Here is a 12,484-nt window from a genome sequence, read left to right as displayed (position 1 = left end):
TCAGCCTGCATCGCAGCCCCAGTGCGACTGAGGGGCTCAGGGTAGCTGCTTATGACACAAACCAGCTGAAAAGCCCGAGCGCGGCACTCACAGGCTGCAAGAACATCTCTCTTCCCTCAAGCAGCTCACCTCCAGCCAGCAGCAACTCCACAAGCAGCAAACCAACTACTGCCCAGGTCTTCACAAGACACCACCTCCAACCCAGAGCTGCAAGCGCTCAGACTAACAAGACCGCCTTCAGGCCACCGAGACATGAACAATAACCCACCGCTGCCCACCACCAGGCAGCACAGATCCCAGGAGGAGGACACAAATGCATCTACACCCACTTCCTACACCCCAAACGCCACCACATCCACAAAAGCGTGCCTTAACCACATCCCGGTTCAGTTGCACCTTGCTCCAGAGACAACGGGCTCGACCCTCAGCCCCCGCCGGACACACCATGGCACAAGCAGCATCAGCCTGTGGCCCCAGGCACCGTGGTGCAGCTGATCCTTTCTCTTCTGCTGTGCCACTGCCACTTCTCTTGAGGCACAGCAAGCACTGCCTGCACGCACCGCTCTTCCTCAAAAGCCTGCCTAACTGCCAACACCACAAGCACAGGTGCAGGACAGCGACGCCATGCTTGAAAGGCACCCAGCAGACTCCCCGGACTTCAGAAGACTTCCTACCAGTGAAGGTGCCTCCCGACGTAGCTCTCACTCGCCCTCCGTTAGCAATCCCCGCTTACAGGGCAGCGGACCCCATGGAAAAATGGCCTTCAGACCCCAGCAGAAGGGATTCTGGGCCACGCTCGAGCCCTGCGGGTACCATTCTCTCCAGAGACGCTCCCCGTCTCTGCCCACCCCTGCCAGAGACACGGCTCTGAGCGCACAACCGCACTCACTGCCGACTCTACAGGGCACACGCAGCTCCTTCCCGCTTGGGCCACATGTGGGACACAAACAGGGGAAGCTGCGTTTTAAGGACAAGCTCCTTCAGAAAGCACAGTCCCCCCTACAGCACCCGCGAGCTGCTTCAGCTCCCACCAAACCCAGACTCGAAGCCTACCAGCTCCCTCACAACCTAGGAAGCTCCAGTCAGACTTGCTTTGCTTCCTCTCTGTGGGGCCGGGCCTGGCTGAGACGGGGCTTCCGCTGCCTTGCCGGGGCAGCGTGTCAGCCCAAGAAGCAAGGGGAGGGTCACAGCCACCTCCCTTTCTTCGGGGAAAGGAAAGCCTCTGCCTGTCGTGGGGTCTAAAGCAGACGTACCCATTTAAGCACTCCCTTATGTGCCTAGTGTTTTACTGTGGCTACTGTTTTACTGTGGGGAAATGCACGGAGCCAGACAGTCTCCCAGCCTGCTCCTGCGCATCCTCCCTAGCTTTCGTCAGGCCCTGCAGAGGCTCGTCTGCACAGCCTGCCCGGCTCCGTGAAAGACCGCCTCCCCGCCAAACGGCGCTCAGGAGAAGCACGGCCTACAACAAACAGCCGGTGGCACTGAGGTCACGCCTGTGCAGGGTGACTGGGAAGGAGCTGGCAGGCCGCGCGCACGCTCAGCGGCCCATTGTGAGGAGCTCCTGACACCTTCACAAGGTCTGCACGCCCGCCGGCGATGTCACAGCACCGCCAGGGCAACCCAGGGCCCCGTTGCCGGGCAGGCCTCATTTGCGCACACAGCTTTGGGAGTACCAGCAGACATGGCTGGCTGCTCTGCCTTGGTGTGCCTTCTCCTGTGTACTCTCCTTGTACACGGGGTCCCCATACCTGGGGAAAGAGAGGCTTCGGTGCTGTCTGAAGGTACGTACTCCGACGCAAGACCTCCTCTCCCCCACTAACATTGTCTAAGGGTGAATCTCCAGGGGCAAGGCAGCGCTCCCACGGGCCCCTGCCAGCACCTGGGGGCACAGGCAGAACAGGGGGCTCCCTTCCAAAGCTGAGAACACTTGAGGAGGAGCTCTTCTGCAGAGACGCGGCTTTCCACAGCCTTCTGCGCCGCCCTCCTGGGCACACACAAGCATCTGCCGAGCCTCGGCCCAGCACAAGAGTGGGTCTCGCTCGTGACAGCAGGCTCCTGCTTCCCTTTCTCCCAGTGCAGGAAGGAGGGGGTGTGAGAGGAGGAGCAACACCACCAAAAGCAACAGGGGGGAGAAGAGAAGAATGGGGCATTTTCTCAATGCACGGCACCAAACTAGTATGTCACGTGGCATCCCGCACGTGCTGGGACGCCACGTCCCCACGGCCGTAACGCGTGTGCTGCTGCGCTTGGGCTCTTCACGCTTCAGCCCTCCCCTTCCTTCCTTTCACCTACCACAGCATGCACGTTTTTATTAAACGCTGATCTCTGGCCACTGTTTTGCAGTACTCTCCCCCAAGGGTCCTGCAGAGGCTGACCCCAGCCCTCCAAAACACAAAATCGTCATCATCGTTGCCAACACTTTAACGCTCGTCGTTTTGATCATCTTCTTCGCATTTTGTGTTTGGCTTTACTACCGACTCAAGACCAGGAAAGAAAGGTAACGTTTAAAATTCACATCCCTTACAAAGCGATACCTTGCAAAGCAGCTCCCAGTGCGGGCACGGCCCTAGCTTTAGCCTCTCGCAGGAGGAGTCAGGGTCCACCCAGAGCAACTCCCTTCTAGCCCTGACCCACAGCCCTCCAACCCTCCTGCTCCACAGCTGGCAGACAGCAGAAAGATGGGCAGAAAGCGACAGCCAAGTGCTGACCTGAGCCCAGGACTCGGCCACCACTTGCGCGGGCAGGGAAATCTACAGCTGCACTCCACAGGCTGCCAAGACAGATGCTGAAGGACTTCTGGGCATCACTTCTAAATGGGTTAAATCCAACTAACCAGCCCCCTTCTTGGGGGTCCTCTCTTGCCAATCTGCTCTCAGGGCCAGGCAGAAGGAACAGCACACCTGCAAGGCAGCCATTACACAGCTGCACAAAGTGCTTACCTGAAGCCCACAGGTACTCTCAAGGCTTCCCAGAAAGCTCCCAGGCCGGCATTTTAACCCTTTCCAAAGGCGGCAGACCTGACCAAAGACGCAGAGCCCTGCTAGTCTCCGAGGGGCTTTCCCTGGCAAATGGAACAGAGCACAAGTTCCCTACTAGGCAGCGCGCTTCCTTTCAAAAGGACAACTAAAAATCCTTTACCATACCTCTCGGTACGATTCCTAGGTCTCCAGAGGACGATGCCGAGGCATCCGCTTGCCAGACCCGCTGCCACTCTGGAGAGGTGAGTTCTGTCCTGCCTCCAGGACAAAAAGCTCCATCCGAGCAAGTCCCTTCAAACCTTCCCCTCTTCAAACTCGCACCAACACAAAGTTCATCTGCTAATGCGTTATTTCCAGCATCCCGCCAGCCTGCAGTGTACCTGCTCCAGGTGTGCTTCTCCAAGCGCTGCAAGCTTAGAGTTCGGCAGCAACACAAGCAACGGAGACGAATATCTCTATGGCGGCCTCCTTCTTCCACCCTGGCCTCCCACACCAGGCTTGGGAGGGTTCAGCAGAAGCTCTTCCAGGGACAGGTAATCACCACCACAGAAGCAGAAGACACCTTGCTCAGGCTACGCTGCGCCCCTTTCAAGGGCGGGCTTGCTTTGGGGCGGCTTAAGGGCATATTCTCCTGCTCCCTTTCCCTTGGGGCTGGCCAGTGTGCCCTTCAGAGAGTTACTGCACACAACCCCGGCTTCCATTTCAGTGCCACCACGCAGGAGGAGAACACTGCAGATGCAGGTGCGCCTGGCACGGGCAGGCTCGAAGCACTGACCAGCGACGAGGCCTGAGCGGGCAGCACGCTGGGCTAGGCACACCGACACCGAGCCAGACTGGGGCCGTGCGGTGGGAGACGGGCACCGGGGCCACTGAGGCACGACGAGAGCGACGCCGATGCTCGGACACGTCAGCCAGAGCCCAGCAGAGCCCTGGCGAAGCACCGGCCCGTGCGCCCACAAACTCACCTCCCCGCGTGCCCACAACTCTGTTGCCCAAAGCGCAGAGAGTCTGCGGCCGCTGCCCCAGGCCTGCGCCTGCTCCAGAGCGTGCCCGCAAAGCCACAGCCGGCCCCGACACCAGGCCACGGCACCGTCCCTCCGCCCAGCCTGCCCGCACCGTGCTCCTCCGTCTCGGGCCGGCGCCATCATTGCGCACGGCCACCCGCACGAGGAGGCCCCTGGGCAATAAAGACAGAGAGGAGGCAGAGCTCACGCAATGCCAGAGTGGTGTTTCCTTAGAGCAGCTCGCGGGGGCCGGGGGTGGGGGGGATCTCTCCCACCCACAGGCCTTGGGGCACAGAGCTCCTCCACTCGCACGCGCTCCAGCACCAACACGGCTGGGCCTGAGGGCTTTGGCCAGGAGCGCTCCCGTGCGAGAGGGAGCGTGGGGGACGCCAGCTACAAGAGCCAGACACAGGGCCGTGGGCCCGCAGCCCCGCGTTCGCTCCCCGCGCTTTCGCGCCGGCTCCCGGCCACAACTCACTCGTGCCCACCCAGCAGGGCCGGGAAGCGCCACAACCCTGCTGGCGGCTCATGGCCTGTCTGTGCTCCGCACTGCCCGCGGCTGCGCCGGCGGCACTCTTGAATGGGTTAAATCCAACTAACTAGGATTTCTAAATCCAGCTAACTAGGATTTCTAAATCCAAGTAATGGGGCTTTCCAACGCGGGGCTGCAGAGCGTCCCGGTGGCCAGGCCTCGGGGCCTCGGCAGCAGCCGTGCGGGCACAGCCGGAGCCCGGCCGCGGCGCCGGGGCTGGAGGCGGCGGGCGCTCTGTCCCACTGCCCCGTGCAGCAAAGCCCCCTCCCCGCCACAGCCACCACCTGCGCCCTAGCGGCGCCCGGCGCTCGGGCAGCCTGCTGCCCTCCTCTGCCGCTCCGCGCGCCCTGACACGCGCACGCAGCTCCCACAGGCGCCCCAGCTCCACCACCCCACGCCCACGACCCCTTCCCAGCGCTCCTCCGCCATGCCCGTGGGGCAACTGCTCCAAAGCCCCTTTCCCGCACAGCAGCCTGCGGCAAGGCGCAAACCGCGCCGACAGCCCTGGCGACACCCCCCGCGACGCGCTGGGCTGCTCCTGCTCTGAGAAGCGCGGTCTCATCACCTCCTGCAGAAACCTCGGCCCGCCAGCTCTTCACAGCCACACGATGGCAGAATAACCACAGACCGCTGCAGAGTGCTTCAAAAAGAGCTGCTGCACGCGCACAGGGCCCCTGCATCTCCTGCGGAGAACCGCCGCCGTTCTCACGTGACTCTCGCAGGCGCTTCGGGAGCCGGGCCCCTTCGAGACGAGCGGGACAAAGCCGCACGGCTCGTCAGCGCCTCCGGGGCTTCTCCACCAGGAGCTCGCGGCTTCGCTGCTCCCTGTGCCAGCTCGCGCATCACACCAGCAAAGAGGCCAAACCGCACACCACAGCCCACACGGTCTCCACACAGTCCAGTGACCGCAAGGCCACAAAGAGGAAATGCCAGCTTTTCCCAGACCTGGGCAGTTGGAGACACGACTGCACGAGGCCCCGAGCTGCCCGGGTGAATTAGACCCGCTTTGGGCATGCCAGCGCATTCAGGGGCCTCCAGGCAGCCCTTCCAACCTCAACTGCTCCTGGGTTTGAGGTCTTCCAGCACAACCTTCATGGGCACTTCTGCTCCAGCAGCTCCGCACCCTCTTCCTTGCGGCAACCAGGCCTCACACAAGCTGCTCCACAAACAACACAGCTACTCAGCCTGCATCGCAGCCCCAGTGCGACTGAGGGGCTCAGGGTAGCTGCTTATGACACAAACCAGCTGAAAAGCCCGAGCGCGGCACTCACAGGCTGCAAGAACATCTCTCTTCCCTCAAGCAGCTCACCTCCAGCCAGCAGCAACTCCACAAGCAGCAAACCAACTACTGCCCAGGTCTTCACAAGACACCACCTCCAACCCAGAGCTGCAAGCGCTCAGACTAACAAGACCGCCTTCAGGCCACCGAGACATGAACAATAACCCACCGCTGCCCACCACCAGGCAGCACAGATCCCAGGAGGAGGACACAAATGCATCTACACCCACTTCCTACACCCCAAACGCCACCACATCCACAAAAGCGTGCCTTAACCACATCCCGGTTCAGTTGCACCTTGCTCCAGAGACAACGGGCTCGACCCTCAGCCCCCGCCGGACACACCATGGCACAAGCAGCATCAGCCTGTGGCCCCAGGCACCGTGGTGCAGCTGATCCTTTCTCTTCTGCTGTGCCACTGCCACTTCTCTTGAGGCACAGCAAGCACTGCCTGCACGCACCGCTCTTCCTCAAAAGCCTGCCTAACTGCCAACACCACAAGCACAGGTGCAGGACAGCGACGCCATGCTTGAAAGGCACCCAGCAGACTCCCCGGACTTCAGAAGACTTCCTACCAGTGAAGGTGCCTCCCGACGTAGCTCTCACTCGCCCTCCGTTAGCAATCCCCGCTTACAGGGCAGCGGACCCCATGGAAAAATGGCCTTCAGACCCCAGCAGAAGGGATTCTGGGCCACGCTCGAGCCCTGCGGGTACCATTCTCTCCAGAGACGCTCCCCGTCTCTGCCCACCCCTGCCAGAGACACGGCTCTGAGCGCACAACCGCACTCACTGCCGACTCTACAGGGCACACGCAGCTCCTTCCCGCTTGGGCCACATGTGGGACACAAACAGGGGAAGCTGCGTTTTAAGGACAAGCTCCTTCAGAAAGCACAGTCCCCCCTACAGCACCCGCGAGCTGCTTCAGCTCCCACCAAACCCAGACTCGAAGCCTACCAGCTCCCTCACAACCTAGGAAGCTCCAGTCAGACTTGCTTTGCTTCCTCTCTGTGGGGCCGGGCCTGGCTGAGACGGGGCTTCCGCTGCCTTGCCGGGGCAGCGTGTCAGCCCAAGAAGCAAGGGGAGGGTCACAGCCACCTCCCTTTCTTCGGGGAAAGGAAAGCCTCTGCCTGTCGTGGGGTCTAAAGCAGACGTACCCATTTAAGCACTCCCTTATGTGCCTAGTGTTTTACTGTGGCTACTGTTTTACTGTGGGGAAATGCACGGAGCCAGACAGTCTCCCAGCCTGCTCCTGCGCATCCTCCCTAGCTTTCGTCAGGCCCTGCAGAGGCTCGTCTGCACAGCCTGCCCGGCTCCGTGAAAGACCGCCTCCCCGCCAAACGGCGCTCAGGAGAAGCACGGCCTACAACAAACAGCCGGTGGCACTGAGGTCACGCCTGTGCAGGGTGACTGGGAAGGAGCTGGCAGGCCGCGCGCACGCTCAGCGGCCCATTGTGAGGAGCTCCTGACACCTTCACAAGGTCTGCACGCCCGCCGGCGATGTCACAGCACCGCCAGGGCAACCCAGGGCCCCGTTGCCGGGCAGGCCTCATTTGCGCACACAGCTTTGGGAGTACCAGCAGACATGGCTGGCTGCTCTGCCTTGGTGTGCCTTCTCCTGTGTACTCTCCTTGTACACGGGGTCCCCATACCTGGGGAAAGAGAGGCTTCGGTGCTGTCTGAAGGTACGTACTCCGACGCAAGACCTCCTCTCCCCCACTAACATTGTCTAAGGGTGAATCTCCAGGGGCAAGGCAGCGCTCCCACGGGCCCCTGCCAGCACCTGGGGGCACAGGCAGAACAGGGGGCTCCCTTCCAAAGCTGAGAACACTTGAGGAGGAGCTCTTCTGCAGAGACGCGGCTTTCCACAGCCTTCTGCGCCGCCCTCCTGGGCACACACAAGCATCTGCCGAGCCTCGGCCCAGCACAAGAGTGGGTCTCGCTCGTGACAGCAGGCTCCTGCTTCCCTTTCTCCCAGTGCAGGAAGGAGGGGGTGTGAGAGGAGGAGCAACACCACCAAAAGCAACAGGGGGGAGAAGAGAAGAATGGGGCATTTTCTCAATGCACGGCACCAAACTAGTATGTCACGTGGCATCCCGCACGTGCTGGGACGCCACGTCCCCACGGCCGTAACGCGTGTGCTGCTGCGCTTGGGCTCTTCACGCTTCAGCCCTCCCCTTCCTTCCTTTCACCTACCACAGCATGCACGTTTTTATTAAACGCTGATCTCTGGCCACTGTTTTGCAGTACTCTCCCCCAAGGGTCCTGCAGAGGCTGACCCCAGCCCTCCAAAACACAAAATCGTCATCATCGTTGCCAACACTTTAACGCTCGTCGTTTTGATCATCTTCTTCGCATTTTGTGTTTGGCTTTACTACCGACTCAAGACCAGGAAAGAAAGGTAACGTTTAAAATTCACATCCCTTACAAAGCGATACCTTGCAAAGCAGCTCCCAGTGCGGGCACGGCCCTAGCTTTAGCCTCTCGCAGGAGGAGTCAGGGTCCACCCAGAGCAACTCCCTTCTAGCCCTGACCCACAGCCCTCCAACCCTCCTGCTCCACAGCTGGCAGACAGCAGAAAGATGGGCAGAAAGCGACAGCCAAGTGCTGACCTGAGCCCAGGACTCGGCCACCACTTGCGCGGGCAGGGAAATCTACAGCTGCACTCCACAGGCTGCCAAGACAGATGCTGAAGGACTTCTGGGCATCACTTCTAAATGGGTTAAATCCAACTAACCAGCCCCCTTCTTGGGGGTCCTCTCTTGCCAATCTGCTCTCAGGGCCAGGCAGAAGGAACAGCACACCTGCAAGGCAGCCATTACACAGCTGCACAAAGTGCTTACCTGAAGCCCACAGGTACTCTCAAGGCTTCCCAGAAAGCTCCCAGGCCGGCATTTTAACCCTTTCCAAAGGCGGCAGACCTGACCAAAGACGCAGAGCCCTGCTAGTCTCCGAGGGGCTTTCCCTGGCAAATGGAACAGAGCACAAGTTCCCTACTAGGCAGCGCGCTTCCTTTCAAAAGGACAACTAAAAATCCTTTACCATACCTCTCGGTACGATTCCTAGGTCTCCAGAGGACGATGCCGAGGCATCCGCTTGCCAGACCCGCTGCCACTCTGGAGAGGTGAGTTCTGTCCTGCCTCCAGGACAAAAAGCTCCATCCGAGCAAGTCCCTTCAAACCTTCCCCTCTTCAAACTCGCACCAACACAAAGTTCATCTGCTAATGCGTTATTTCCAGCATCCCGCCAGCCTGCAGTGTACCTGCTCCAGGTGTGCTTCTCCAAGCGCTGCAAGCTTAGAGTTCGGCAGCAACACAAGCAACGGAGACGAATATCTCTATGGCGGCCTCCTTCTTCCACCCTGGCCTCCCACACCAGGCTTGGGAGGGTTCAGCAGAAGCTCTTCCAGGGACAGGTAATCACCACCACAGAAGCAGAAGACACCTTGCTCAGGCTACGCTGCGCCCCTTTCAAGGGCGGGCTTGCTTTGGGGCGGCTTAAGGGCATATTCTCCTGCTCCCTTTCCCTTGGGGCTGGCCAGTGTGCCCTTCAGAGAGTTACTGCACACAACCCCGGCTTCCATTTCAGTGCCACCACGCAGGAGGAGAACACTGCAGATGCAGGTGCGCCTGGCACGGGCAGGCTCGAAGCACTGACCAGCGACGAGGCCTGAGCGGGCAGCACGCTGGGCTAGGCACACCGACACCGAGCCAGACTGGGGCCGTGCGGTGGGAGACGGGCACCGGGGCCACTGAGGCACGACGAGAGCGACGCCGATGCTCGGACACGTCAGCCAGAGCCCAGCAGAGCCCTGGCGAAGCACCGGCCCGTGCGCCCACAAACTCACCTCCCCGCGTGCCCACAACTCTGTTGCCCAAAGCGCAGAGAGTCTGCGGCCGCTGCCCCAGGCCTGCGCCTGCTCCAGAGCGTGCCCGCAAAGCCACAGCCGGCCCCGACACCAGGCCACGGCACCGTCCCTCCGCCCAGCCTGCCCGCACCGTGCTCCTCCGTCTCGGGCCGGCGCCATCATTGCGCACGGCCACCCGCACGAGGAGGCCCCTGGGCAATAAAGACAGAGAGGAGGCAGAGCTCACGCAATGCCAGAGTGGTGTTTCCTTAGAGCAGCTCGCGGGGGCCGGGGGTGGGGGGGATCTCTCCCACCCACAGGCCTTGGGGCACAGAGCTCCTCCACTCGCACGCGCTCCAGCACCAACACGGCTGGGCCTGAGGGCTTTGGCCAGGAGCGCTCCCGTGCGAGAGGGAGCGTGGGGGACGCCAGCTACAAGAGCCAGACACAGGGCCGTGGGCCCGCAGCCCCGCGTTCGCTCCCCGCGCTTTCGCGCCGGCTCCCGGCCACAACTCACTCGTGCCCACCCAGCAGGGCCGGGAAGCGCCACAACCCTGCTGGCGGCTCATGGCCTGTCTGTGCTCCGCACTGCCCGCGGCTGCGCCGGCGGCACTCTTGAATGGGTTAAATCCAACTAACTAGGATTTCTAAATCCAGCTAACTAGGATTTCTAAATCCAAGTAATGGGGCTTTCCAACGCGGGGCTGCAGAGCGTCCCGGTGGCCAGGCCTCGGGGCCTCGGCAGCAGCCGTGCGGGCACAGCCGGAGCCCGGCCGCGGCGCCGGGGCTGGAGGCGGCGGGCGCTCTGTCCCACTGCCCCGTGCAGCAAAGCCCCCTCCCCGCCACAGCCACCACCTGCGCCCTAGCGGCGCCCGGCGCTCGGGCAGCCTGCTGCCCTCCTCTGCCGCTCCGCGCGCCCTGACACGCGCACGCAGCTCCCACAGGCGCCCCAGCTCCACCACCCCACGCCCACGACCCCTTCCCAGCGCTCCTCCGCCATGCCCGTGGGGCAACTGCTCCAAAGCCCCTTTCCCGCACAGCAGCCTGCGGCAAGGCGCAAACCGCGCCGACAGCCCTGGCGACACCCCCCGCGACGCGCTGGGCTGCTCCTGCTCTGAGAAGCGCGGTCTCATCACCTCCTGCAGAAACCTCGGCCCGCCAGCTCTTCACAGCCACACGATGGCAGAATAACCACAGACCGCTGCAGAGTGCTTCAAAAAGAGCTGCTGCACGCGCACAGGGCCCCTGCATCTCCTGCGGAGAACCGCCGCCGTTCTCACGTGACTCTCGCAGGCGCTTCGGGAGCCGGGCCCCTTCGAGACGAGCGGGGCAAAGCCGCACGGCTCGTCAGCGCCTCCGGGGCTTCTCCACCAGGAGCTCGCGGCTTCGCTGCTCCCTGTGCCAGCTCGCGCATCACACCAGCAAAGAGGCCAAACCGCACACCACAGCCCACACGGTCTCCACACAGTCCAGTGACCGCAAGGCCACAAAGAGGAAATGCCGGCTTTTCCCAGACCTGGGCAGTTGGAGACACGACTGCACGAGGCCCCGAGCTGCCCGGGTGAATTAGACCCGCTTTGGGCATGCCAGCGCATTCAGGGGCCTCCAGGCAGCCCTTCCAACCTCAACTGCTCCTGGGTTTGAGGTCTTCCAGCACAACCTTCATGGGCACTTCTGCTCCAGCAGCTCCGCACCCTCTTCCTTGCGGCAACCAGGCCTCACACAAGCTGCTCCACAAACAACACAGCTACTCAGCCTGCATCGCAGCCCCAGTGCGACTGAGGGGCTCAGGGTAGCTGCTTATGACACAAACCAGCTGAAAAGCCCGAGCGCGGCACTCACAGGCTGCAAGAACATCTCTCTTCCCTCAAGCAGCTCACCTCCAGCCAGCAGCAACTCCACAAGCAGCAAACCAACTACTGCCCAGGTCTTCACAAGACACCACCTCCAACCCAGAGCTGCAAGCGCTCAGACTAACAAGACCGCCTTCAGGCCACCGAGACATGAACAATAACCCACCGCTGCCCACCACCAGGCAGCACAGATCCCAGGAGGAGGACACAAATGCATCTACACCCACTTCCTACACCCCAAACGCCACCACATCCACAAAAGCGTGCCTTAACCACATCCTGGTTCAGTTGCACCTTGCTCCAGAGACAACGGGCTCGACCCTCAGCCCCCGCCGGACACACCATGGCACAAGCAGCATCAGCCTGTGGCCCCAGGCACCGTGGTGCAGCTGATCCTTTCTCTTCTGCTGTGCCACTGCCACTTCTCTTGAGGCACAGCAAGCACGGCCTGCACGCACCGCTCTTCCTCAAAAGCCTGCCTAACTGCCAACACCACAAGCACAGGTGCAGGACAGCGACGCCATGCTTGAAAGGCACCCAGCAGACTCCCTGGACTTCAGAAGACTTCCTACCAGTGAAGGTGCCTCCCGACGTAGCTCTCACTCGCCCTCCGTTAGCAATCCCCGCTTACAGGGCAGCGGACCCCATGGAAAAATGGCCTTCAGACCCCAGCAGAAGGGATTCTGGGCCACGCTCGAGCCCTGCGGGTACCATTCTCTCCAGAGACGCTCCCCGTCTCTGCCCACCCCTGCCAGAGACACGGCTCTGAGCGCACAACCGCACTCACTGCCGACTCTACAGGGCACACGCAGCTCCTTCCCGCTTGGGCCACATGTGGGACACGAACAGGGGAAGCTGCGTTTTAAGGACAAGCTCCTTCAGAAAGCACAGTCCCCCCTACAGCACCCGCGAGCTGCTTCAGCTCCCACCAAACCCAGACTCGAAGCCTACCAGCTCCCTCACAACCTAGGAAGCTCCAGTCAGACTTGCTTTG

The 12,484-nt window shown here is 61.7% G+C and overlaps 2 long non-coding RNA genes across 2 annotated transcripts; both read left to right on the top strand.

The window, feature by feature from the left end:
* Nucleotides 1-3,330: 3,330 nt before the first annotated feature.
* Nucleotides 3,331-4,189, top strand: LOC135329508 (uncharacterized). The gene is made up of 2 exons (XR_010390943.1): nucleotides 3,331-3,511; nucleotides 3,685-4,189. It is a non-coding gene; the product is annotated as an uncharacterized LOC135329508 (long non-coding RNA).
* Nucleotides 4,190-9,024: 4,835 nt separating this feature from the next.
* Nucleotides 9,025-9,883, top strand: LOC135329507 (uncharacterized). The gene is made up of 2 exons (XR_010390942.1): nucleotides 9,025-9,205; nucleotides 9,379-9,883. It is a non-coding gene; the product is annotated as an uncharacterized LOC135329507 (long non-coding RNA).
* Nucleotides 9,884-12,484: the final 2,601 nt, after the last annotated feature.

This window comes from Dromaius novaehollandiae, chromosome 11 (assembly GCF_036370855.1).
Source record: "Dromaius novaehollandiae isolate bDroNov1 chromosome 11, bDroNov1.hap1, whole genome shotgun sequence".
Lineage (NCBI taxonomy): Eukaryota > Metazoa > Chordata > Aves > Casuariiformes > Dromaiidae > Dromaius > Dromaius novaehollandiae.
This window is presented reverse-complemented; position numbering and strand designations above follow the sequence as displayed.